Below are 27,252 nucleotides of genomic sequence, written 5' to 3' on the forward strand. Positions count from 1 at the left end.
TGATGAGAGTAAACTTCATGTTTCTCTCTTACCTCCCCTCTTTTTCCCTATACTAAAAAGTCTTTTCCTTGCCTCTTTTATGAGAGATAATTTGCCCCATTCCATTTCTCCCTTTCTCCTCCCAGTATATTTCTCTCTCACTACATAATTTCATTTTTTTAAGATATGATCCCATCCTATTCAATTCACTCTGTGCTCTTTGTCTCTGTGTGTGTGTATGTGTGCATGTGTGTGTGTGTGTAAGAATAATCTCACCAACCACCCAGATACTGAAAAGTTTCAAGAGTTACAAATATTGTCTTTCCATGTAGGAATGTAAACAGTTCAACTTTAGTAAGTCCCTTATGACTTTTCTTTGCTGTTTACCTTTTCATGCTTCTCTTCATTCTTGTGTTTGAAAGTCAAATTTTCTTTTCAACTCTGGTCTTTTCACCAAAAATGCTTGAAAGTCCTCTATTTCATTGAAAGACCACTTTTCCCCTGAAGTATTATACTCAGTTTTTCTGGGTAGGTGACTCTTGGTTTTTGTCCTAGTTCCTTTGACTTCTGTAATATGATATTCCATGCCCTTTGATCCCTTAATGTAGAAGCTGCTAGATCTTGTACTATCCTGTTTGTATTTCCACAATACTTGAATTGTTTCTTTCTAGCTGCTTGCAATATTTTCTCCTTGACCAGGGAACTCTGGAATTTGGCCACAATGTTCCTAGGAGTTTCTCCTTTTGGATCTCTTTCAGGCGGTGATCAGTGGATTCCTTGAATACTTATTTTGCCTTCTGGTTCTAGACTATCAGGGAAGTTTTCCTTCATAATTTCATGAAAGATGATGTCTAGTCTCTTTTTTTGATCATGGCTTTCAGGCAGTCCCATAATTTTTAAACTGTCTCTCCTGGATCTATTTTCCAGGTCAGTTGTTTTTCCAATGAGATATTTCACATTGTCTTCCATTTTTTCATTCTTTTGGTTTTGTTTTGTGATTTCTTGGTTTCTCATAAAGTCATTAGCCTCCATCTGTTCCATTCTAATTCTGAAAGAACTATTTTCTTCAGTGAGCTTTGGAATCTCCTTTTCCATTTGTCTAATTCTGCTTTTTAAAGCATTCTTCTCCTCATTGGCTTTTTGAACCTCTTTTACCAATTTACTTAGCCTGTTTTTCAAGGTGTTATTTTCTTCAGCATTTTTTTGGGTCTCCTTTAGCAAGGTATTGACCTGTTTTTCATGCTTTTCTTGCATCTCTCTCATTTCTCTTCCCAGCTTTTCTTCCACCTCTCTAACTTGATTTTCAAAATCCTTTTTGAGCTCTTCCATGGCCTGAGACCATTGAATATTTATTTTGGATGTTTGGGATACAGAAGCCTTGACTTCTGTGCCTTTCCCTGATGGTAAGCCTTGTTCTTCCTCATCAGAAAGGATGGGAGGAGATATCTGTTCACCAAGAAAGCAATCTTCTATGGTCTCATTTTTTTTCCCTTTTCTGGGCATTTTCCCAGCCAGTGACTTGACTTCTGAGTGTCCTCTCCACACTCACCTCTCCTCCAGATCCACCCAGGCAGCAATTGGGGTCTGAGATTCAAATGCTGCTTCCCAGCCTCAGGGCTTTTGGCAGTGTCAGGGTTGCTATTCAGTGTGAGATTAAGTTCAGGTGCTCAGGCTGGGGCAGGGCTGCCACTTGGGGCTCAGTTCCCTCAGGGGTTTTATGTGGAGACCTTCAACAATGGATTTGAGCTCCTGCCTGCTTTGGGAGCCCTTGTGTCCTGCTGCCTCCACTGCTGCCTCCCAAGGAGGCCTGAGTTATGGGGATCCTCTGCTCCTCCTCTTGGCGAGCCAAAAAGACTCTCACTGACCTTTAGCACTGGTGGATGGAGGGACCAGCACAGCTGCTGGAGATTTTGTCCCTAAAGCCTGCTCAGATAAGCTCCTTTCGGTGCTGTGTGGCTGAGGCAGGGCTTCCATGTTTTTCTATGATCACTGAGCTCACCGTTGCTTATAGCACAATGGTATTTCATCATGATCATATACTGGAACTTTTCATTCATTACCCAAGTGAAGGGCATCCTTGCAATCTTCAGTTCTTTGCTACTGCAAGAAGAGCTACTATGAATAGTTTAGACACATAGGTTCTTTTCCTTTTTTCCTAATCTTCTTTGGAAATAGACCTAGTGATGGTATTGCTGGTATTAGGTCTTTGGGCATAATTCCAGATTGCTCTCCAGAATGCTGGGATCAGTTCACAATTCCACCAACAATGAATTAGCACCCCAATTTTTCCACATGCCCTCCAACATTTGTAAATTTCCCTATCTATCATTTTTCTATCTATCATTTCAGGTAACCTGGTAGGTGGAAAGTGATATCTGATATGAAACTCCCTCCCCCAATTTTCTGTGTTCTTTTTGATCTTGGCTATATTTGTTTTATTTATATAATACCTTTTTAATTTAACAAATTATCCAATTTATACCCACCTTTGCTCTTTATCTCTTGTTTATTTAAAAATTGTTCATTCATCCCTTTTGATCTTGGAAAATGGTGTAAGACATTGGTCTTGCCTAATTTCTGTCAAATTGGTTTCCAGTTTTCCCATTTTTTTTTTTTACCAAATAATGAATTCTTATCCCCAAATCTTAAGTCTTTACACTTATCAAATACAAGATTATTATATTTATTTGGTGCTGTAAATTGTACGTGTACTCTATTCTATTGGTGTACCTTTCTGTTTCTTAGATAGTTACCAGATAGTTGATCAAGGGAAAAAGTTAGATAAAAAATAATCAGAATCATATGAACTTAATAGCCTAGGTTCTAATAAATTCAACAATAGGAACTAATAGTTTAAGGGCTGTCAATGTAAGAAAAACTGCCAGAAAAAGTATAAAGATGACAGGGGCAAATTAAGTTAAGAAAAACATTTTGCTTTGCATAAACCAATAAAATTCAATTCATTAGATGATTTCTCTGTAAAATAATGTAACAGAAATATGATGGAGAAAGGAAGAATACACTTTCAAAATTATTGTTGATGGGAGATTTTTAACTTAAAATATAATTTTGATAAAAAAATTGATAATGCTTTTCCACAATCAAATTCAGTGTTTAGAATTTGAATGAGATTAATTATTTCAAATTTCTCTAAGGAATTTGTGATATTTAATAAAACTTTCTCAAAAAAAGATTGATATGTTGGTAATTAATAACCAATACATAGGAAAAAAGAATCCTTTCTCAACAGATAGGTAACCAAAATATATCTATATATAAATATATAAATAGATATTTTTCAGAAATAAATATTTTAACAAATCAATAGATATTTAATCAAATAATTAAAAATATTAATCATAGAAAATGTTGGAGGTCACCAAGAAAAGTGAAAATCAGAACGACTCTGAGATTCTACCTCACATCAATAAAATTTATAAAGATTACCAAAAAAATTTCAATTTTTGGAGAGTGTTGGGAGCAGGATGGACACACAAAATTAGAGATGTGAAAATGTCCAAACATTCTCCAAAGTAATTTGAAAATATAACCTCAAATTCATTAAATGTTCATAGAATCTCCTGACTCAGTGTCTGATTAGAAATTAACAAAAGGCATTGAGGCCTATTAAGGGGTGGGGAAGATCTTTAACTCTTCCTCCTACCCACCATTAAACTTAAATTGCCATTACATTGGGCCCCAAGATCTTTCTAGTCCATTACATAGTCAACAGGCATTAACATTCCTTAAGTAAATATACTTTATTCCCACATAATTCCCACAAACATATCATGAGCTTCACATTTGCAGAATACATTATATAACATCATTCTTTGGGGGTCAATATTTGTGGAGTGAGCAACCAGCCCCTCCTTCCTCAATCCGAAACAAAAAATGTCCAAATGAAGACCTTTTGGGTGTGTCCTCCCCACACTGCTCTTGAAGGCACTCTCAGGTTCAAGCTCTAGGGAGATAAGTCCAAGGCTTAGCAATCCTCCAACTCTCTCTTCTAAGTCTGAGGATCAGCTGGGTAACAAAGGCAACAAGGTGAAGTCCTTGGGGGCACATAGCACTTGCCATTACCCGCTATGGGCAACTCTACTCCATACGTAGAACTCTAAAACTCCCAGGAGAACACTGGAATAAAGCACAGTCAGTTAAGACCCTATCTTGTCCTGAGGCTGAACTTCCAACTACTGGGTTCCTCCTCTAGCAGGAGCCAGCTCCTCCCACCTTCCACATGGTTCTGTGTGGAGGTAGATCTTTGCTCCTGTTTCAGGGCTTACCTTTCCAAGGTTGGCACACAGGCAGTTCTCCACTTCTGCTGGGTCATTTGGCAGGCAGTTTTCTACTCCTAATCCATGACTCTGTATACAATTCAATTTCAGAGCATTCACCCTTCCAACACAGTCTGGAACCTGGCTAATCCATTCAAACCCTGGCTCTGACCATCCCCATCTCCTGGGGTGCCACAGAATCACAGGCACCACAATTGGGAAACAACAGACAATTATCCCCGTCCCCATGCTGTCCTTTTAGTTTGGAGATCCTGCCGAGACTATGCCATAAATATAAAGTAAGCACCCTGACACATGCAGGACTGCCTGCTATCACAAATTCTGTGATCTAAAGGGACAGGCAACCTTTGAGAAGTCAGCAGTCACTGTAATTAAGCACATTAATCATTCAGGGGAAAAAGTCAGCATCCTGAACTTCAGAGAAAACACTAACAGAGAAATAAAGATCAGGATTTCCAACTGTATTGCCTACACAATACATACATAGTTACCAGAAAGAGAAGCACCAACATCTGGGTTTTTAAAGCTCGGGGATCCTTAGTGGCTGCCCAGAGTCTTGTCTGGCCAAATGAACACGTCCAGTGAATAAGCTCCAAAGTAAAACCTCACCTCAGAGTATCTATTAGGCCTTCAGAGTTGGAGGGCAGGACCCTCTGACCCAGGGCTTCAATAGAAATTAGCAAAAGGTACTTAAGGCCAATTAATAGGCTGGGAAGATGTAATTAACATTACAAGGGCTTAAAGAAAAACATGCTAAGCATTAGTGTTTAAAATATCTCTCTGCCTTTGTCTCCTGGTCTCTCTTCTGTATCTGTACATGTATAATATAATATAATATATAGGTATATATATAATATATATATGTATATATATGTATCACCATATAACTATACCTTTATCTCTACCTCTGCATCTATCTTCATTTCTATCTCTATGTCTTTCTACAAAGATAGCAATATCTAAGTCAATAATTTTTCAAAAGTGTCAAGAGTAGGGAAGGAGGAATACTTTAACAAATATTCTGTAGACAGATATCCAACTCTCATCAAAATAAAAGTAATTGTGTGTGTGTGTGTGTGTGTGTGTGTGTGTGTGTGTGTGTGTGTGTTTAGGGGTAATTTCATCACACTGAGGAAATTATCTTTTCTAGAGACAGGAGAGGAAGAAACATGACAGATCCAAAAATATTTCCATTTGGCTTGTGTTTGAGAGGAAAGAAGGCAAAGGTTTCTGAACTTTCTGGGATGGTGGTGGTAATGGTCCTGATGGTGGTGGTGGTGGAATTCAAGAACGAGGAAAGAGCAATCATGTAGAAAGACTTGGTGGGAATAGTGTAAGACTTGTCTCTTCTTAGTGAAGAAATTTTAGAGTCAGAGTACACAAAAACAAATATTCCTTGAAAAGATAGGGGGTGATAGAGGTGTTACAATTGACTTTGTTTTCCAAGGCATTGAGAAATTTAGGAAACCTTCAAGTAAAATCATGGTTCTCTGGCCTGCATTTCTGCCAAAGAGGAGAGAGTACCTACACCTCTGGGTACATACAGGCCCTGTACAAGAAAGAAGAGAGAAAGAAAAGAGGTAGAAAGCGTTCTAAATAAGGGACAACAGTAAAGCTTTTTTTTTTGTTTGTTTGCTTTTTGGGATTTTTTAGGAAATGTGGGCCATTGAATTTTGGAGAATATCTCTAACCATGCTGATCTAGGAATGCAACAGAAGAAGGAACATAGGTGTGATTTCTAGAAAATCTGAATCAGGAACAAAGAAAAAAAATAAAGATTGTGAAAATATATTGAAGGCATTAATTTCCCTTTCTCAATATGGATACATCTGTCAATCAGGGATATAAACAAAAGAAAAAACATCAAATCATGTAGACCATTATAAAAGTTAGATTGAAAAGACCAATAACATTTCTGAATGGAAACACTAAATGTTTATTTTTAAATACTTAAAAATATTTTTTGTTAAATACTTATTCTTTGCATCACAGCATATCTTAACAAAAATAGGCTAAGAACTAAGGTATAGAAATAATAAACAATCACAAAAGACGGAAATACTAAGCATATACTATACTAACCATAACACAGTAAATTGATGAGGTAATATGAACAAAAGTTCCACACTTAAAAGTTGAATAAGCAATAGGAATAAGTGAGCCAAATAACAAATAATAACTACATAAAAAGAATGATAAGGTGATGTGTATTGCTGGGTCAAAAGGTGTGTGCAGTTTAATCATTCTTTGGGCATAATTGGTTGGATCAGTTCACAATTTGTTTTTTTTTTTTTCATTTTTCTTTCTTTTTTGTTTTGGTTCAAATTTCCTTCCACAAAATAATTAATATGAAAATAAGTTTTACATGTATATACATGTATATTTTATTGCTTGCACTCTCAGAGAGGGAAGAGAGAGGGATAGAATTTGGAACTCAAAGTCCAAAATGTTTTTTCAAATTATTTATTTATTTTGTTTTCGACATTAATTTCCACAAAATTTTGACTTCCAAATTTCCCTCCCCATCTTTCCCTTCCTCCACCCCAAAATGCCTTGCATTCTGATTGCCCCTTCCACCAATCTGCCCTTCCTTTTAACACCCCTCCCTTCCCCATCTTCTCTTTTGTCCTGGAGGGCAAGATAAATTTCTATACCCCATTACCTGTATTTCTAATTGCTCAGTTGTATGCAAAAACAATTCTCAACATTTGTTCCTAAAACTTTGTTTCAACTTCTCTTCCTTCCTCTCTTCCTATCCATCCCCACTGAGAAGGCATGCAATTCAGTATAGGCTATATATGTGTAGTTTTGCAAATGACTTTCCATAGTAGTCATGTTGTGTAAGACTAACAATATTTCCCTTCATCCTATCCTGCCCCTCCATTTCTTCTATTCTCTCTTTTGACCTTATCCCTCCCCAAGAGTGTTTACTTCTAATTGCTTCCTCTGCTCAATTGCCCTTCCTTCCATCATCCACCCCACCCTACTTGTCTCCTTCTCAACTATTTTCCTGTGGTGTAAGATAGGTTTTCACACAAAATTGAGGGTGCATGTTATTTCTTCCTTGAGCCAAATGTGATGAGAGTAAGCTTCACTTTTTCCCTCTCACCTCCCCCTTTTTCCTCATTCATTGAAAAAGATTTTTCTTGCCTCTTTTATGAGAGATAATTTGCCCCATTCCATTTCTCTCTTTTTCCTTCCAATATATTCCTCTCTCCTGTCTTAATTTTATTTTTTTTAGATACAATCCCTTTCTGTTCAACTCACCCTATGCTCTTTCTGTGTGTGTGTGTGTGTGTGTGTGTCTGTAATCCCACCAATTACCCAGATACTGAGAAAAGTTTCAACAGTTACAAATATTATCTTTCCATGTAGAAATGTAAGCAGTTCAACTTTAGTAAGTCCCTTATGATTTCTCTTTCTTGTTTACCTTTTCATACTTCTCTTAATTCTTGTGTCTGAGAGTCAAATTTTCTTTTCAGCTCTGGTCTTCTCATTAAGAATGCTTGAAAGTCCTCTATTTCATTGAAAGACTATCTTTTCTCCTGAAGTGTTATGCTCAGTTTTGCTAGGTAGGTGATTCTTGGTTTAAATCTCAGTTCCTTTGACTTCTGGAATATCATATCCCATTCCCTATGATCACTTAATGTAGAAGATGCTATATCTTGTGTTATCCTGATTGTATTTCCACAATACTCAAATTGTTTCTTTCTGGCTCTTTGAAATATTTTCTCCTTGATCTGGAAACTCTGGAAGTTGGCTACAATGTTCCTAGGAGTTTCTCTTTTTGGATCTTCTTCAGGAGGTGATTGGTGGATTCTTTCTGTATTTATTTTGCCTTCTTTTTCTAGAATTTCAGGGCAGTTTTCCTTGATAATTTCATGAAATATGATGTCTAGGCTCTTCTTTTGGTCATGGGTTTCAGGTAGTCCTATAGTTTTTAAATTGCCTCTCCTGGATTTATTTTTCAGGTCAGTTGTTTTTCTAATGAAATATTTTACATTGTCTTCCATTTTTCCATTCTTTTGGTTTTGTTTTGTGATTTCTTGGTTTCTCATAAAGTCATTAGCTTCCATCTGCTCCATTCTAATTTTTAAAGAACTATTTTCTTCAGTGAACTTTTGAACCTCCTTTTCCATTTGGCTAGTTCTGCTTATTAAAACATTCTTCTCCTCATTGGCCTTTTTGACCTCTTTTACAAATTGATTTAGCCTACTTTTAAAGGTGTTATTTTCTTCAGCATTTTTTGGGGTCTCCTTTAGCAAGCTATTGACTCACTTTTCATGATTTTCTTGCATTGCTCTCATTTCTTTTTCCAATTTTTCCTCCATCTCTCTTACTTGATTTTCAAAATCCTTTTTGAGCTCTTCCTTGGCCTGATACCGTTGCATATTTATTTTGGATATTTGGGAAGCAGAAGCCTATGTCTTTCTCTGTTGGTAAGCATTCTTCTTCCTCATCTGGAAGGATGGGAGAAAATACCTGTTCATTAAGAAAGTAACCTCCTATAGTCTTATATTTCCCCCATTTTTGGGCATTTTTCCAACCTGTTACTTGACTTTTGTGTCCTTTGTCAAGAGTAGGGTATACTCTGGGGACCTGTAAGTTGTCAATTCCTCCCAGGTGGCACAATCAAGGGAGAAGAGTTTACTCCTCAAGGGCCTCTGGCTCTGCCACTCCAGCAGTCCTCCTTACTCAAGGACCATGCTCAGGGCTGTGAATCAGATCATCTGCTCAATTCCTCCAGGCGTTTAAGCAGAGGACAAGGACATCACTCAGTATGAGATTCAGATCAGCTGCACAATTCACCCAGGGGCTTTAGGCTGAGTGCTGCAACAATGGAAGCTGGATGCTGCCTGCTGGGACCATAGCAGTCACTGTCACCTGCTGTGACTACCTCTATTGCTGTCACCACCTAGGGCCAGGTCTAAGTGGAGACCCTGCTCCCTTCTTGCCCAGCTGAAAAAGACCTTTCACTGACCTTTGAAGCTTTATTTGGCACTTGTGGGTTGAGGGATCTGTAAACCTCCACTGCTATTGGGGAATCCACCTTGAGACCTGTTCTGGCCCTGCTCCTCCCAGGGCTGGGTCACCAAGGCTGTGCTTTGCTCTGGGTCCAGTGTGATAGACCTTTCCTGTTGGCCTTTCAGGTCACCTCCTTCACTCTGTTGTTCTGTGGCTTCTGCTGCTCTAGAATTTGTTCAGGGTCATTCTTTGAAAGTATTTGATGGGCTCTGGGGGAAGAGCTAGAGTATGTGTGTCTTTCTACTCTGCCATCTTGGCTCCTCCCCTCAGTTCACAATTTCACTAATGATGAATTAATATCCTAGTTCCTCCACATCCACATGATAAAAGACATTGGTCTGTTACCATCTTCTTCCATACTGCTTTCCAGTTTTCCCAACAATTTCACAAGTAATGAATTCTTATCCCAATACCTTGTCTTTTTAATTTGTCAAATACAGGTTCTTATATTTATTTGCTCTTATAAATTGCATATCCACTTTGTTCCATTTACGTAGCTTTCTATTTCTTAGCCAGTACCAGAAAATTGTGATAGTTATTGCCTTAAAATATACTTTAAGATCTGGCACTGCTAAACCTCCTTCCTTTGTGCCATATAATCTTCAATCCAGTAACATTGGCCTCCCTGCTGTTCCTAGACCAGGACTCCATCCTTGACCTCCAAACAATTTCACTCTCTGTTCTTAATGTATGAAATACTCCAGGATTATCTGGCTTCCTTCAAGGCCCACATAAAATCCAGTCTTCCAAAGGAAGCCTTTCCCAAATCTTATTAACTCTACTATCTTCCCTTTGGTGATTATTTCCTATTTATACTGAAGATAGGTTTTATATATATATAGTTGCTTGCATGCTGGCTAGCCTATTAGATTGCCTATTTGAAAGTAGGGATTGTATCTGGCTTTTCTTTTTATCCTCAGCACTTAGCACAATGGCTGGCATATAGTAAGTGCTAACTAAATGTTTACTCATTGACTGACTTTAAGACTGGCAAAAGGTTTTTTCAAATGTAACCTTTTTGTTCTCACAACTCAAGGAATTTTTATTTCTATTTTAATGATGAGGAAATTTGAGACAGGTAGCATTGAAGAGATATAAGTTCACACAGCTAATTCCTGAAGCTGGACTTGAGCTATATATTTAACTGAGCTCTATATATCTATATCTGAGTTACAGTTGCTGTGATAGGTGATTTATAATTATTGTCTTATTTGATCCTCAGGATAACCTTAGTGATAGGTACTATTGTTAACCCCATTTTACAGATAGGGGAACTGAAGCTAATAGAAGTTGTAACTTGCCTAGAGTCATAAAACTAGATTCAAATTCAGGCCTTCCTGACTCCAAGTCTAGGGGTTTATCTACTGTTCCACCTAGCTGCTTGTAAATGCAACTATAAAGCAATAGATTGTTTTTACAAATAAAAAAAAGATTTGAATAATTTAATGCTAAATATCGTATGAGACTTTTCTTAACCTCTCCAATAATTAGCATACTCTCTCTCTTGAAATTACTTTTCTTGTACTTTGTACTCACTTATCTCCATATTATATTCACTTGCAGAAATTTAAGTTCTTTAAAAATTGGAACTGTTTCTTTTTCTTTTTCTTGTATACTGAGCACTCATGTTAGTATATTAAATTCATGGTAAAGACATGACATTACAATAAAAATAATGATTCTACCTCAACTAATTTGTAAGCAATAAAGTGTAAGGTTTTGTTTTTTTATCCAATGTGTTATTCTTTTTTTTTATGGAATTTGTTAACTCATTCATGCTTAAAGTTATGATTTATGTCTCAATTTTCTTCTGTTGATCTCTAATAATGAGTTTTATTCAAGTTATGATTTTTCTCTTCCTCTTCTGTAAACACAGTATTATGTTCTTTCGGTTACTTTAGATATTTTTTTAAGGTGGCCCTATTCCCACTGACTCTCTTCCCTTCCTTTTTGATCCCTCCCTCTTTCCATTTATTTACCCCTTTTCCTTTAGGAATGTACATGTTAATTTGTTTTCATTTCCTGTTTTTATTTCTGGTGATTTAATTCTCCCACTCTTATTTTCATTTCAGTCAAGTAGATTATCACATTCAACTAGTCCTGGTCATTATTTTTTTTGGAGGGGAGTGGGTAGAAGCAATTGAGGTTGAATGACTTGCTCAGAGTCACACAGCCAGTAAGGGTGAGGGGCCAGATTTTAACTCATGTTCTCTTGACTACAGGGCCAGTGCTCTGTCTGTACCACCTAGCTGCTCCTCATTATTGTTTTTCTTTCTTTCTTTCTTTCTTTTTTTTTTTTTTTGGTGAACTTTCCAGAGAGGATTTCTTTTACTCTCTTCATATCTATCTTATCACTCTCTAGTTCCTGGCCCCTGTAATTATCTACTCCCCATTCTATGTTTTCTTCATGGGAACATAATATTGATGGCATACATTTTGAATTCTCCCCTCTCTTGGCCTTTTCTGCCACTGCTTGTAGAGATTACCCCATGGAATCCCCTTTTCCACTGTGCCTCACCTAGTTTCCATAGGTGAAAAAGAAGATACTGCTCTGTGGTAGAAAACCCTCCTTCCATTATATCTGTGACTGTGCAGCCTACCACTGATCTATACCCTCTTCCAACTTATCGTATTTTTTCCATTTGCCTCAAAATCTCCTTCCAGGGTTCATGCCCTCCCATTCTCCTCAGTGCCAGTTGCCTCTAAGATTTCTAGGACAATCTCTTCCCATTTGTTCTAACTTCCAATGTAAGGTCTTTTTAAGCATCAAGTTCCCTAAACTGCATCTAGAATAAGGTCCCCATCTCCTTTCATAGAACAACTTTCTTTGTTCATAGGAGCCTTCATCATTGGAGTTCTCTCCCCCTATCAATAAATCAATCAATAAACTTTAATTAAATGTCTATTATGTGCCAGGTACTGTGCTAAGTACTTGGGATACAAAAAGAGGAAAAAATTATTCCGTGCCCTCAAGAAACTTGCAATGTAATCCTTAAAACTAAAGCAAGTACTCCCTTCTATCCCTCTGCCCTTCTTCCCTTTCATTCACCCTCTGGTTTTGTAAGGTTGTTGTTCAGTCATTTCAATTATGTCTGACTCTTTGTGACTCCATTTGGAGTTTTCTCAACAAAGATAATGGAGTGGTTTGCCATATCCTTCTTCATTTTGTAGGGTAGTCCCAACAATAAGCATTGATTCACCTATAGGCAGTGTGTTATCAGTTCTCTCTAATTCTTTTGTCATACACTTTTTCACCATTACTATCATTTGACTTCTGACTTAACTTCTCTCTTTTTTGTGTCCATTTAGAAAGAAATATCTTGTACATAACAAATTTGAAATTTCATGTGCAATTATCTTTCTACTATTCTACTATGTTATGGTAATGTTTATTTCATTTCACAAATGAGAAATATGTTTTTTAAATAAAGAATTCTCTTATTGGTGTCTACTGTCAGTTAGTTGCTGTTGATGTCCATAGTTGCTTCATTCTTTCACTTCTCCTGCATTTCTTTTGTTTGGGGCATTCAAGAAGTAAATAGTGTCTTAAAGTGTGTTCTTATTTTCCTTCTAAGAAGGAATATTATTAAATATTTATTTATTTATTTATTTCATTTATGGTTAAGCTCAGATTTGCAGAGTAGGTAATCCTGGCCTGCATCACCAGCTCCATTGCTCTTCAGAACATCCTATTTCAGTCCTTCCTGCAGTTTTTGGTGGGTGTAGAATAATCTTGTATTATTTGAATTTCCTTTCTTTTACATTTGTATTTGAAAGTCTTTCTCCTGATTGCTTGGAAAACTTGTTTCTAAAATGATTTACTGAATTTAACCACTATCACTTTTGGAGACTGCAGTCTTGAGTTTTGAGTTTTTGATCTGTTTTGTTTTTCTTTTCCGTAGACAATCTATGGATTCTTTCAATTGGTAGTTTATTTTCTTTTTCAGAAGTCCTGATTAGAACTGCTGCATTATTTTCCACATTAAGGTGTTAAAGTTTTTCTTTAATGTTTTTTTTTTCCTGGAACCCCTATGATCCTTAATTTGTTCCTACTCGTATTTGTTGATCAGCAAGTTTTTCTTTTATAATTGGCATATTCCATGTTAATGTTTTATTATTATTAGCCTCTTTCCTTCTAGATTGTTCTTCATTTCAGTGTGTTTGAATTCTCAAATCTTTTGGTCTCTCTTTTGTTTCCTTGATGAGATTAGATGCTGCATATTCTACTTTTTTTTCCTTTTCTGCTTTATCTTTGATGCAGTTTCTGTTGTGAAAAGGTTTGAGAGGTTGAAGAGATCAGAGAAAATATCTAGTCTCCACTTTGTTTATCACACAATCCAGAAGTTTTAGAAGAGAGTTTAAGGTTGGACAAAGAGATATGAGAGGATTCTGCATAGAGATAATACTTGAGTCCATGAGACCTGATGAGAACATCAAATGAAATGCTATTGAATGACGAGAAGAGGATCCACAACTGTGCACTGAGGTACCCCTGCTCCTAGTGAGTGTGATGTGGATGAAGATCCAGGAAAGGAAAGAGAGAAGAAATAGTCAGACAGACAAGTGAACCAGAGCAGAGGCATGAAAACTTAGCCAAAAAAAATCACAAAAGCAATTTTATAATGTCAAGGGTTGCAGAGAGGTAATGAAAAATAAAGATTTAGAGAAGGCCATTTCAATTGAAAATTAGATGATCATTGCTAATTTTTTAGAGAGCAGTTCAAGTGAATGCTGAGCTCCAAAGCAAGATTGAAGAGTTAAAAGTAGAATGAAAGGAAAAAAAGTAGAGGGACTTACTGTAGATGAACTTTTAAAAAACACTTTTGGCCATAAAAAAGGGAAATTTAAAACAGCATCTAGCAGAGATAGATGGAATAGATGGATCAAGTGATGTTTGGGGGGATATTAGGTAGGAGTGAATGTTCTAAACCTGTAATTTCATCAGTGTATAAAATTTCTAACTCAGGAATTCTTTCTAATACTGTGGATAAACAACTTTTCTGCATTTTTGTATTCTGAGAGAATGCTTGGGAACTAAAAAATTAGGGGACTTTTCCATGATCAAACTACTACTATGTGTCAGAGATAAAATACAGTTTCTTGACTTTTTGAGTTCAAAGTCAATCACCTATAAAGAATGCCATTATTCTGAATTCTTATAATAGTCATTTTGTGGACTGCTGAAAGTATTTTTCTTTTTAGAATAGCTCAAATAGCACTTTTCTTTAGTAAATTTAATTTCTCCTCAATACCATTAAGCTCTCTATTGTTATTGGTTCTCTATTTAATATATTTCATACCATTGACTCATTTGCTAAAAATAGTTGGCAGCATTTAGGGCATGTGTATATATATATATATATATATATATATATATATATATATATATATATATATATATATATATATATATATATATATATATATATATATATATATATAATATATACATATATATATAATTTATATTCAAGAAAAAAAAACAAATTGTTGAGATTTTAACCTTGCTTTTTTCTCTAACATGTAAAACTTTTAACACTCTCAGTTAAATATAGATATTAAACTCTATACTTCTTGACATTGACTAGAATTAAGCTAATGCGAAAAATAGTCTCACATAATCCATCAAATTGTGAATGAAAATGAAGTTTTTTCTACCACAAACTGGTATTCTTCATACAAACTAGTCATTATAGTATTCTTCCCATTTCTAAAACATTTATGTTTTTATCTTAAAATTCTTGTTTCTAATAATGGTGTTATTGCCTACTTATTAACTAGTTGTTTATCATCTTTGATGATATTGCCTACTACTTTTGATTATCATCTTTTCATCATATTACCTGTCACTTGAATGATATATACTGTCTGAAGCATGTACTGTCATGTTGTAGTCACATGAACCAAGAGGATGAATTAGTGTATTCCCATCTATGCTTCCCACTTTTAAGCCCAATATAGTTCTATCTAATACTTTCCTGGAAACCACTAAAATACTCTTATTGTTATGAACTTGACAAATAACAAACATGAGCATTCCCTTACATACACAGGAATAGAAAAAGATGATTTTGTATGAAGCATCTGTGCCCCTGTAATCTGTGATCCTGGAATCAAATCATCCTTTTGATGCTAAGGACAATTGAATGATGGCTGTACTTGTGACTGCTCTTCAATAAGAGCTTTATGCTAACTTTTCTTTAATGTAATCTTTAAAGAGCTCATGAATATCAAATGCAAAAATATAATGCACTTAGATAAAACATCCTTCAGTTAGATAGAGAGATGTGCCATTGGCTAATGGCAATGCCATTTCATTTTGTTGAGGCTCATCTAATACATTGCTTCATCGTTGCAATAGCTCATCACAATGGCCTTTCAAAATAATGGGCACTTTTTCATTATGCCCATGGCAATACATGTTATCTGTGCTTTAAAAAAAAAGGCTGATGAAGTACATAACACAGCTATGTTGGTGAATCTACTCAAAAGTGATTAAGCTGTAATACTATCTTCAACACTTATTTTAAAGGATGTTCATTATTTCCAGATGTGAAATAAGTTGGATTTTTAAAATATGTCTCTTCAGATAGTTCTGCTGCCCTTTCATAAGTGAATTAATTAGAACTATTCACTTGAAGTTTCATCATTTTATTTTACCTTTCTCTAATCAGGTGGAGTAAAGTAACCTATAATGTCCTCCCCCAAGGGAGCATCCTATATTGAACTTTTTCCTCCATGAATTAAATAGAGGATTAGATTAATTCTATGATTCAAGGTACTTACTTTTAACTAAAGATAACTTGTTAAAAGTCAAAAAAGAGAGTTTCATGGAGAGTAATTCAGTGTGCAAATATCGAGGACTTGTCCATATGAGAATTATTAAATTGTCTAAGTTTCTATCACTTGTTTTTCATAGCACTAGTGTGACTGATTGGTTTAGAAGTGATTCCTAAACAGCAAAATGTATGAGTTATGCCAACAGTCCAATTTGGTTATTAAAATGCATAAAATACTTAACCTGTATGAAATATAGGGACCTAGAAAGATGAACTCTAACAAATGAATGAGATATGTGAATTTCTAATATTTGGCCCCAGATGTATTTAAAAAATTAAGTGAACTTACTTTCATTTATAAAGTTTATAATTAGTCATCAAGTGTCATAGATTTCTTTATGTAGTAGGGTAAATTAAAGGCTTTGAATTAAACTTCTCCAATTTTGGCACTCATACTACATAGCTGTCACCACCAACTGGCATCTGTAACATTGAATGTTCCCATTAAATTACTCCTTGTTTCCCAGGAAAATAAGAACAATACATGGGAGTTGCAGGTTAGCTTTTGCAGCAATCTCTCTATTGAAGCACCTCGAATTTACCTTACAGTAACAGAAAATATTGGTAACCCTATTTCATTGTCATGGCCCCTAGATGACCCTTTCTATGCCTGGTACCTTGATAATGCTAGTAGCATTTCATATGCTCACACTAGATCTGGTATACATTGTCATTTATTTCCTCCTTTCATGCTATTATGCTATTTATTGTTGGTAAAAATGACTATAGTGCCAATCCCCACAGAAGAAAGGTATTACAGACAGCAATTCTCAACTGCCTTATGGGGGTAGACTGGCATGTTGTCTGGCCACAGTCCATGATTATTGCCCCTGTCTTCTCACTCTCTGCAGGACAGGTAGCAGGTTATTTGTCCTTATCACCAAAGTGTTCCACTTCTAATATAGAATTCAAGGTTGAACAAGAGAGATCACTGCTTTAAAACAAGAACTATTAGATGCTGGAGTCACACTCTGAATCATTTCTCAGTTAAATTGTTGTGACCAGTGATGAGGTCAAATAGTACTTGGAAACCAACTATAGACCACTGGGAACTAAACCACATTGTGGGCATGGTTTTTCTTCTATACCAGACACAGTGGCTGTGATTAAACTCTGATGAACACACCCATTTGATTGTATACTGTGCCTTCTTTTCTGTTCTCCTAAGGGATGTGGACCATGCCTAATTTCCTTTTACTTGGCAGAGAATATGGCATAAATTCATGATACTGACCCAAAAATGACTTAATAGTCCCATCACTGGATTCCAATAAGTTGGATAAAGAGTAGCCAATCTCCAACTTGACTTTGACATTAAAATCATCAAATATAATGATATTATTATAGTGGGAACAACTTAGGCAAAGATGGATATTGTCCAAATTGCCCTGAGGGCCCAACTGGAACAGGATGAGGGGGCAGTTAACCCAGAGAAGATACAAGCACTACCCAAATCAGCCAAGTTCCTGGAGGTGCAATGGACAGGGACTCAGAAGGACACCCCTGAGATCAAAAAAGTGTCCTGATTCTGAAGTCCTATGCACCCGCAAAAAGCTCAGGCTCTGATTAGGCCTTTTGGCTTCAGGAGGCACAGCATCTCACTCTTAGAGGTGATTATAAAGTCCCTCTACAGTGTGATGACATATTGCCTGATTTTAGTATGGACCTCAGCAACAAGCTACATTGGAATCTGGCCAGTCATCTGACCAACAGGCCATTTCACTTGGACTACTGTCACCTACTAATGCTATGAATTTCCAGATATCAAATACTTTAGTGACTGAAAATTGGATCCAATGACAGAAAGATTCCATTGTGACATGGAAAGTTCTTGAATTCTGGATCTGCACATTTACAGAAATAATATTTAATTATGCCTATTTTGAGAAGCATTTATTAGCCTGCTATTGAGTCTTGGTTGAGACAGAGAGATTGACTGGGGACAGTTCCATGCCATAGAGACTTCAGATTCCCATATTTCAGTTGCTTCTTACTGAGACCAAGTACCATAATACAGGGCAGGTGTAGAGGCATCATTATAAAATGAGAATGGGACATTTAAAACTGAATGAAGCCTCATCCTAGAGGTTTGAGTAATCTATGTGAATCACCAGAGGCAATGTGACTTTAACAGAACCATTGTCCAAACTCTGAGCATTTTGGGGCCCTTGTTTATCTGATGTCCTAGAAGATGTAGAGGCCTAGTTAATTTATGGGACCTTTAGCACTGAAAAATGATCATGTCTAGGGGAGTGCATCATCAGTTAAGGCTATTCAAATGAGTAAATCTAAGAGCAGTATTCTTTGCCTTTTAAATGAACACAGAAAATGAAAGATTCATCTTCACTGACTCTTGGTTCCTGGCCAAGGACCTTGCCATCTGGAGTGATCAACAGCAGAATAGGAAAGATACTTTTTAGTACATTCTTATTATCCTGTTGACCTTTCTCATTTTCCACTTGATATTTGATCCTGGCCATTACCTACATGACAGAGGCAACTAAAGCCAGGTAACACAAGTGCTTCTGATTTTAACAGAAACTCTCTTGTTTTCATTCCCACTCATCCCTCCAGGTGTATCATTGCACAGCCAACAACAGTCAATCTCTTCCTACACTTGACTCAAGTAATAGTAGTGCTTCACCAACAGATGGATCTGGGGACTGACTCCAGAAACATGTTTGCTGAATCCGAAATATCTCTTCATGATAGGCATAACCTTATTCCTAATAATAATCTTCTATGTGCTATAATGCATTCTGTAATAGGTTTCTAATTTCTTCATGCACCTTCAATATGCCCTAGATAGGAAACCTTTTATTCTGGATTCTTGGACCACAGTTTTTATTACTGATGGGTGAAAATGGTTGACTTATAGCAGCAATTTACCAGAGTAAAAGAAATATATCATGCCTAATAAATCCAGATCTCTCCCCTTCTTCTCCACTCGGTTTCAGCCTCTGTAGGACTGGTAGAAGTGGGGTTAATTTCTCTAATTCTCTGCTTTTCATTTTGCAGTAATTAAGAAAATACTCTCGCTTTACCGGTCCAGTATATTACAGAATAGTCTGCTATTGACATCAGACTGAATCTGTCTTAAGTTACCTTTAAGTTTGAGATGTCAAGAGCTCAAAGACTTTGATCAGGTGGTTACCATGACCCTCTCCAATTTTGTGCTGATGATTGTGGACATGGAGGCAACAAATTGAGACTGTTTCTTCTCACAACTGTCCTTCTCATCCACTTGTATAGCAATAAATTTTGTTAAAACTTTTTCTGTCTGCTGGTTTCTCCTTATCTTAACTTTCAAGCACAGCAGTTAGAAAGAAATTGAGAGAGAGGAAAGAGAGGTACTGATTAGAGATACCCTCCTCAAGGAGTAGAGCAAGAAAAGAGAGGTAAGATATGGGATGATATACAATGGAAACATACAGATCAAGTATAAGCAATAAAGAGAATTCCTTTGAAGAAGTAGAGATATGGGCATATTTGCAATCAGTTTGAAAGCACCTAGCAGTAAAAGAAATATTGAAACTTAGTGAGAAATCAGGGATAATAGAGGGGAAAATCTGCTAGAGAAGATAGGAAAACACTTGTTCATGTTGAGGGTCACCTCTTCATGTGAAATTGGGGTGGAGATAGAGTCAGAAAGCATCTGAATGATGTGAGCAAAGAAATGAGGAAGAAGAGGGAGCTCTCTGCTAATGGTCTTGATTGCTTCAGTGAGATATGAGATTTCTCAATTGAAAACATGGGAAGGGGAGGACTCTGGTAGGTTTGAGAAGGAAGGAAAAGTTTGGAAAGGGATCTTTAGTGAGTGGGATAGTGAGTTAATTCTTGGGGTATAAAAGGATCATCTTACTATAGTGAAGGCCCACTAGGTGGTATACATAAGCTGGTAATGTACCCATTCAGCATAGATTCATGATTTCCTCTATCTTTTTACTTCAGCAGCACTTTAGCAGGAGCAAAAGTAGCCAATGGTAGGAGAAATCTAAGGCAAAACTTTTTCAGGGCCAGATCAGTGATAGTATAATTACACAGGGATAGTTAGTGCAGTGGTCAGTGATGAGTCAAATTGGTTGAACAAGGGTGGTTTGAAGATGGGGAAGGGAGGAGAGTGTGGAAGTGATAGCCTGGGAAAGAACTGAATGATGAAGGATGAGGAATAACTGGATTTGGAATCCCAAAGCAGAGGGAGAGATGAGATGACAACAGATGATTGTAAATTAAGGGAGCTTAAGAATTCATCAACCAAAAAATATAGTACTTTTGGGTAATGACAAGGTCAAGGGTATGGCCACCTTTGTTTGTATCTAGAGAAGAGTGCAGGAGTAGGCCATGAGAAATGAGTAAATTGAGGAACTAAGAGGCAAGAGTATTTGAGGGAGTATCAATATGTATGTTGAAGTTTTGTAGTTTGAGATCAGAATTTGGGAAGGAGTGAGATTGCACTGACTGCAAGTCCTAGATGGAAGTAGATAAAAACTGCCAGTATCTTATTTGTTGGTATAGATGGATTGACTGAACTTCAAAGTAAAAGAAGTTACTATGGGGAGGAGAGGGAAGAAACAAGATAGTAGAGAAAAGGCAGGGACTCATCTGAGCTTTCCCCAAAACCCTTCCAAAGAACTTTAAATAATGCCTCAAAACAAATTCTAGAGTAGCAGAACACACACAAAAAAATGGAGTTAAACAATTTTTCAGACCAAGATAACTTAGAAGGCGAGCAGGAAAGGTCTATTGCATCAGGATAAGAGTGGAGCACAGTCCAGAACAACTGTACCAGCACAGACCAGGCCTCAACAAATCAGCTTCTGGACTGACTGAATCAGTGGCAACAGTGACAGTTTCCAGTCCTCCCAACTCACAGACTGAGTCAGGAAAGTGACCAGGAGATTACAAGGGTCATTTTACTGAAACTGGGGGCAGGCCTCTGTTGCATTGCCCATGCTTAGATTTGGATTTCAAACTTGGGTCTCAGTTTTAGGTCAAGGAGGAACACTAGCACACTAGAGCTTGTGGCTGTAGGAAAGCTGAGGCCCCAATTACAAGGTGGAAAAGAATGCTTATGGTCATTCACTGACTAGAATATAAGTCAGGAGAATACCAGCTTGGAAAACCTGAAAACTTATAGACTCTCCAGAACTACATCTAGAAACAGCTGCACAAAATAACCTGAAATTTGGAACAGTGCACCCTCCAATCTGGAAGGAGAGGCCCATTTTAGCAAAAAGAAAAAAGTGAAGAAATAGCCTGGAAAAATGAGCAAATGGCTGAAAAAAGTGATCCTAATTATAGGAAGTTACTGCTGATAGGGAAAATTAAAACACACACATACACACACACTCAGAAGATGACAGCAAAGTCAAAACTGCACATCCAAAACTTCAAAGACAAACATGAAATTGATCTCAAGCCATGGAAGAACTTAAAAAGGATTTTAAAAATCAAGAGAGATAGTGAGAAAATAGTGGAAAAAAATGAGAATAAGGCAAGAAATCATGAAAAAAGTTCAAGCTTGGTAAAAGATGCACAAAAATACTAAAAAAAAATAACACTTTATAAAACAGAACAGGCCAATAGAGAAAAGAGGTACAAAAAAAATTAAGAGAAGGACATCTTGAAAAATAGAATTGGCCAAACAAAAGAAAATATACAAAAATTCACTGAAGTAAAAATTTCTTTGAAAGCAGAATAGGTTAAATGGAAAAAGATGTACAAAAGGTCACTGAAGAAAATATTTCCTGTGACTAGATCCAAGGTGAAAGAGTAAAAGTATGGACTTGCTTAAGCTCTCCCCTCAAACCTCACCAAATATCTACAAAAATTATTTTAAACAAATTATGTAGCTGCAAAACCCATAGAATGAAGGAGTGAAGCAAATCTTCAGGCCAAGACAGACTGGAAGGTCGACTGGGAAAAAAACTATCACTCCAGCCTGGGAGTGGAGTGCAGTCTAGAGTGGACAATGATGCCTGAGCAGGACTCAGGGAGACTGAATCATTGGCAGCTGTGGTGGTTCCCAGATTTCTTGACTCCAAAATGCCAAGGACAGCATAGAAGATAAGTGGGAAAATTCTGTTGGATCTGGGTGAGAGAGTAGCACAATACAGCCCCAACCCCAGGGTGACAGAGGGAGTGGAGGAGCCCATGACATCCATAGCAGCTACAGCAGCAACAGCTATTTCTGGAGTTCTAGGCCTACAGATTGTGGGTGGATTGAGTTGCTGACAGTACACTCCTCTAAGCCCACTGGAAACAGAGAACTATGTTGACAAAGAGCTCAAAAGTCAAGTAATTGGTGGGAAATGTGAAAAAAGCAAAAAATCTGACTGCAGAACCTTACTTTGGTGACAAGGAAGATCAAAGCATACAAGAAGAAGACAAAAAAATCAAAGTTCTTACATCCAAAGCCTCAAAGAATAACAGAAATTGGTCTCAGGGCATCAAAGAGCTCAAAAAAGGATTTTGAAAATCAAGTAAGAGAAGTAGCAGAAAAATGGGAAGGGAAATCAGAGTGATGCAAGAAAATCTTGAAAAATAAGTCAAGTGCTTACTAAAGGGGACCCAAAAATGCTGAAGAAAATAATATCTTAAAAATAGAATAATGGCAAAAGAGACCAAAAAAAAAAAAATGAGAAGAATGAATTAAAAAGCAGAACTGGCCAAATGGAAAATGAGGTCCAAAAGTTCAAGTGAGAAAGTAATTTCTTAAAGATAAAAATGGAGCGTATGGAAGCTAATGACTTTATGAGAAATCAGGAAATCATAAAACAAAACCAAAAGAATGAAAAAAAGAAAAGACTGTGAAATATCTCATTGGTAAAACAACTGACCTGGAAAATAGATCCAGGAGAGATCATTTAAAAATTATTGGACTAGCTGAAAAACATGATCACAAAAGAGCCTAGAGCCTAGACATCGTCTTTTAAGAAATTATCAAAGCTCTGAGATTCTAGAAGCAGAGGGTAAAATAGATATTGAAAGAATCTATTGATTACCTCCTGAAAGACATCCCAAAAGAACACTCCTAGGAATATTGTAGCCAAATTCCAGAGTTCCCAGGTCAAGGACAAAATATTGCAAGCATCCAGAAGGAAATAATTTGAGTATTTTGGAAACACAATCAAGAAAGCACAAGATTTAGCATCTTCTACATTAAAAGATGGGAGGGCTTAGAATATGATATTCCAGAGGTCAAAGGAGTTCAGATCAAAACCAAAAATCACCTACCAAACAAAACTGAGTATAATCCTTCAGGGGAAAAAATGGACATTCAATGAAACAGAGGACTTTCAAGAATTCTTGATGCAAAGACCAAAGCTGAATAGAAAATTTGACTTTCAGACACAAGAATCAAGAGAAGCATGAAAAGATAAACAGGAAAGAGAAATCATAAGGGATTTACTAAAGTTGAGCTGTTTACATTCCCACATGGAAAGACAATATTAGTAACCCTTGAGAGCTTTCTCAGCAGACAGACAGACAGACAGACAGACAGACAGATAGATAGATAGATAGATAGATAGATAGATAGATAGATAGATAGATAGATAGATAGAGGGCACAGGGAGAGTTGAATATGAAGGGATGATATCTAAAAAATAAAATTAAGAAGTGAGAAAGCAATGTGTTGGGAGAAGGAGAAATGAAGAAATAGAATGGGATACATTATCTCTCACAGAAAAGAAGCAAGAAAATGATTTTACTATGGAGGGGAAGACGGGTGAGGTGAGAGGGAAAGAGGGAACCTTTCTCTCATTGGATTTCTCTTAAGGAGTGAATAACGTGCACACTCAAATGGGTATGAAAATCTATCTTGCCCTACAGGAAAATATGGGCAACAGGATAAGCAGGGGGTAGGGGGCTGAGAAGAATAATAGAAGGGAGGTCAAATGGGAAGAAGGGGTAATTAGAAGTAAATACTTTTCAGGAAGGATAAGGTCAAAAGAAAGAATAGAATAAATGGTGGGTAGGATAGGATGGAGGGAAGTATAGTTATTCTTTCACAACATGATGTTATAGAAGTGTTTTGCATGACTACACATGTATAACCTGTATCAAATTTCTTGCCATCTCAGTGGAGATGGGGGGGAGGAAGGAAGAGAGAGAAGCTGGAATTCAAAATTTCAAAAATGAATGTTAAAAATTGTTTTTGCATGCAATTGAGAAATAAGACATATAGACAATAGGGTACAGACATCTATCTTGCCCCACAAGAATATAGAGGAGGAAGGGATAAGAGAAGGAGGTGTTTGTGTGATAGAAGTGAGAGCAGATTGGATGAAGAGGTAATCAGAATGCACACTGTCTTTAGATCAGGGGAGAGGAAAGATGGGGAGAAAATTTGGAATTCAAAATCTTGTGGAAGAGAATGTTGAAAGTTAAATAAATAAAAAAAGACTATTTCTAATTAGAAAAAGAAATTATTTCCTTAAAAAGGAGAATTAGATAACTGGAAGTTAATTATTTTATGAGACATCAAAAACAATAAAACAAAATTTAAAAAAATTAAAAAGTAGGAAAACTGTGAAATATCTCATTGGATAAATACTTGACCTGGAAAACAGTTCCAGGAGAGAGAGTTGAAGAATTCTTGGACTACCTGAAAGTCATTATCAAAAAAAAGAGTATCATCTTTCAAAAAATTTTCAAGGAAAATTGCCCTGATTTATAGATCACCTTTTGAAAGAGATTCCCAATGAAAATTACTAGGACTATTATAGCCAAATTCCAGATCTCCTAAATGAAGCTGAAAATATTATAAGTAGACAAAAAAATAAACATTTCAAATGTAATGGAGTCAAAGTTAGAACAATGTAAGATTAGCAGTTTCTGCATTAAAACTTGGAAGGCTTTGAATATGATACTGTGGAAGGCAAAATAACAACGACAACAACAACAACAACAACAACAAACAAAAACATGAAAACTAAGAAAACAACCAAGCATCAGCAACTCAACCAAGCTGAGTATAATCCTTCAGAGGAAAAAATGGGTGTTAAGTGAAATAAAGGATTTTGATTCAAACATTTCCAGTGAAAAGACCAGAGATGAGAAGAAAATTGGATTTTCAAATACAAAATTCAAGAGAAACATAAAAATCTTAACAGGAAAGACAAAATATAAGGGATTCAATAAACCTAAATTGTTCACATTCCTAAATAAGAAAAAAATTCTCACTAATAATTTCTTATTAATTATAAAATTCAGTTAGAAGAGATATACATAGAAGGAATGAGTGTGACTTGGGTAGGATGAGGTAATTATCTTAAAAATATAAATTATAGGGTGAGGGAGAAGGGGCAAAGCAGAGGTAGAATGGAGTAAATTATCTGACATAAAAGAGGAATGATAGAGCTTCTCTAGTGAAAGGGAAGATAGGGGATTTGGGGGAGCACAAAAACCTTCCTCTCATAAGAATTAGCTCAAAGAGGGAGTAACACATACACTCAGTTGAGTATAGAAATCTATTACAGAAAAGTAGGAAGGCAAGGGGATAAGAGAAAGGAAAGGGAGCTTACTAAAAGGAGGGCAGATTAGGGGAGGTAAAAGTCAGAAGCAAATTACTTTTGAGAATTGACAGAGTGAAGAGAGAGAAGACTAAGATAAATAGTGGTAAAATAGCATCAAGGGAAATATATAGTGATCATAAATGAAAAAATTTCACAAAATTTCTCTAATACAGGCCTGATTTCTCAAATATATACAGAACTGAGTCAACTTTACAGAAATAAGAGTCATTCATCAACTGGTAAATGATCAAAGGATATGAAGAGGAAATTTTCAAATGCATTAATCAAAGTTATCCATAGATATATGAAAAATGCTCTAAATCGCTATTGATTAGAGAAATGTAAATGAATACAGCTCTGAGCTACACCCCCTTCCCCACCTATCAGATTGGCTACTATGACCAAAAAGTAAAATGACAAATATTGGAGGGCAGGTGGGAAAATTCAGACACTGTTGGTGAAGTGGCATACCGATTCAACCATTGTGTAGAACAATATGTAACTATGCCTAAGAGCTATAAAACCATGTACATCCTTTGAACCTGAAATACCATTAATAAGGTTTGTATCCGAAAGATATAAAAAAACAAAAAAGAAAAAGAGTTATATGTACAAACATATTTATAGCAGATATTTTTATGGTGGCAAACAATTCGAAATTGAGGAGATGATCTTCAGTTGGGGAATGGCTGAACAAGTTGTGATGGAAGACTGTAATATAAAAAAAACTTTACTATAAAAAAGACTATAAAAAATGGTGAGCAGGATGCACTCAGAAAAGTCTTACATGAAGTGATACAAATTGAAATGAGCAGAACTAAGGGAACATTTTAGACAGTAACTAATATTGTATGATAAACAACTATGAATGAGAGCAATTCTCAGAAATACAATGATCCAAGACACTTCTGAAGGACTTATGTTGAAAAATGCTATCTACCTTTAGAGAAAGAACTGATGGAGTATGAATGAAGATCAAAACTTATGTTTTCTTTGCTTTATTTTTCTTGTGTTTTTTTTTTTGCCTATGTTTTCTTTCACAACATGACCAACATGGAAATGGTTTTTTTTTTTTTTAAAGCCAAAGAAAACAAAGTTTATTAAGGATTGCCTAATTGGGTTGCCTCTTAAGGAGCCTAAGTATTTGTAACGCTTGTATTCACAAGCGGGCTAGACACAATCCCAGCTAGACAGAGTCTGAGCCTGGATTGCATCTGAGTGCCTTCATGGAGGCAAGGTGGGACTTAAATACAGAAAAGAGTATAGGACGGATCTGGGGGGAGGGGGTGGTGGTCTGGTAGTCCAGGGTGATGGGAGGAGGGGTTTAGGAAGGGTCTTGAGGAGAAGTCCAAGGAGGGTCAAAGACTGGAAACACCTGGAGGCTATCAGGAGATAGACAATGGAGGGTTTGGGTGGGAAGCAGGTAGGGCAATCAAGGGATAACAGACAATGATCACAGATTTGTGTATGAAAGGTCAGATTCTGTGAGGAGCAACAGAGAGCTCAATTTGAATATGAAAAGCCAGGTTAAGTGAGGAAATTCCAGGGGAGCTCAAGGAAGTTCCTAGAGTCTGAACTTCATCATTCCCCCCT

This window comes from Notamacropus eugenii, chromosome 5, assembly GCF_028372415.1.
Source record: "Notamacropus eugenii isolate mMacEug1 chromosome 5, mMacEug1.pri_v2, whole genome shotgun sequence".
Taxonomy (NCBI): domain Eukaryota; kingdom Metazoa; phylum Chordata; class Mammalia; order Diprotodontia; family Macropodidae; genus Notamacropus; species Notamacropus eugenii.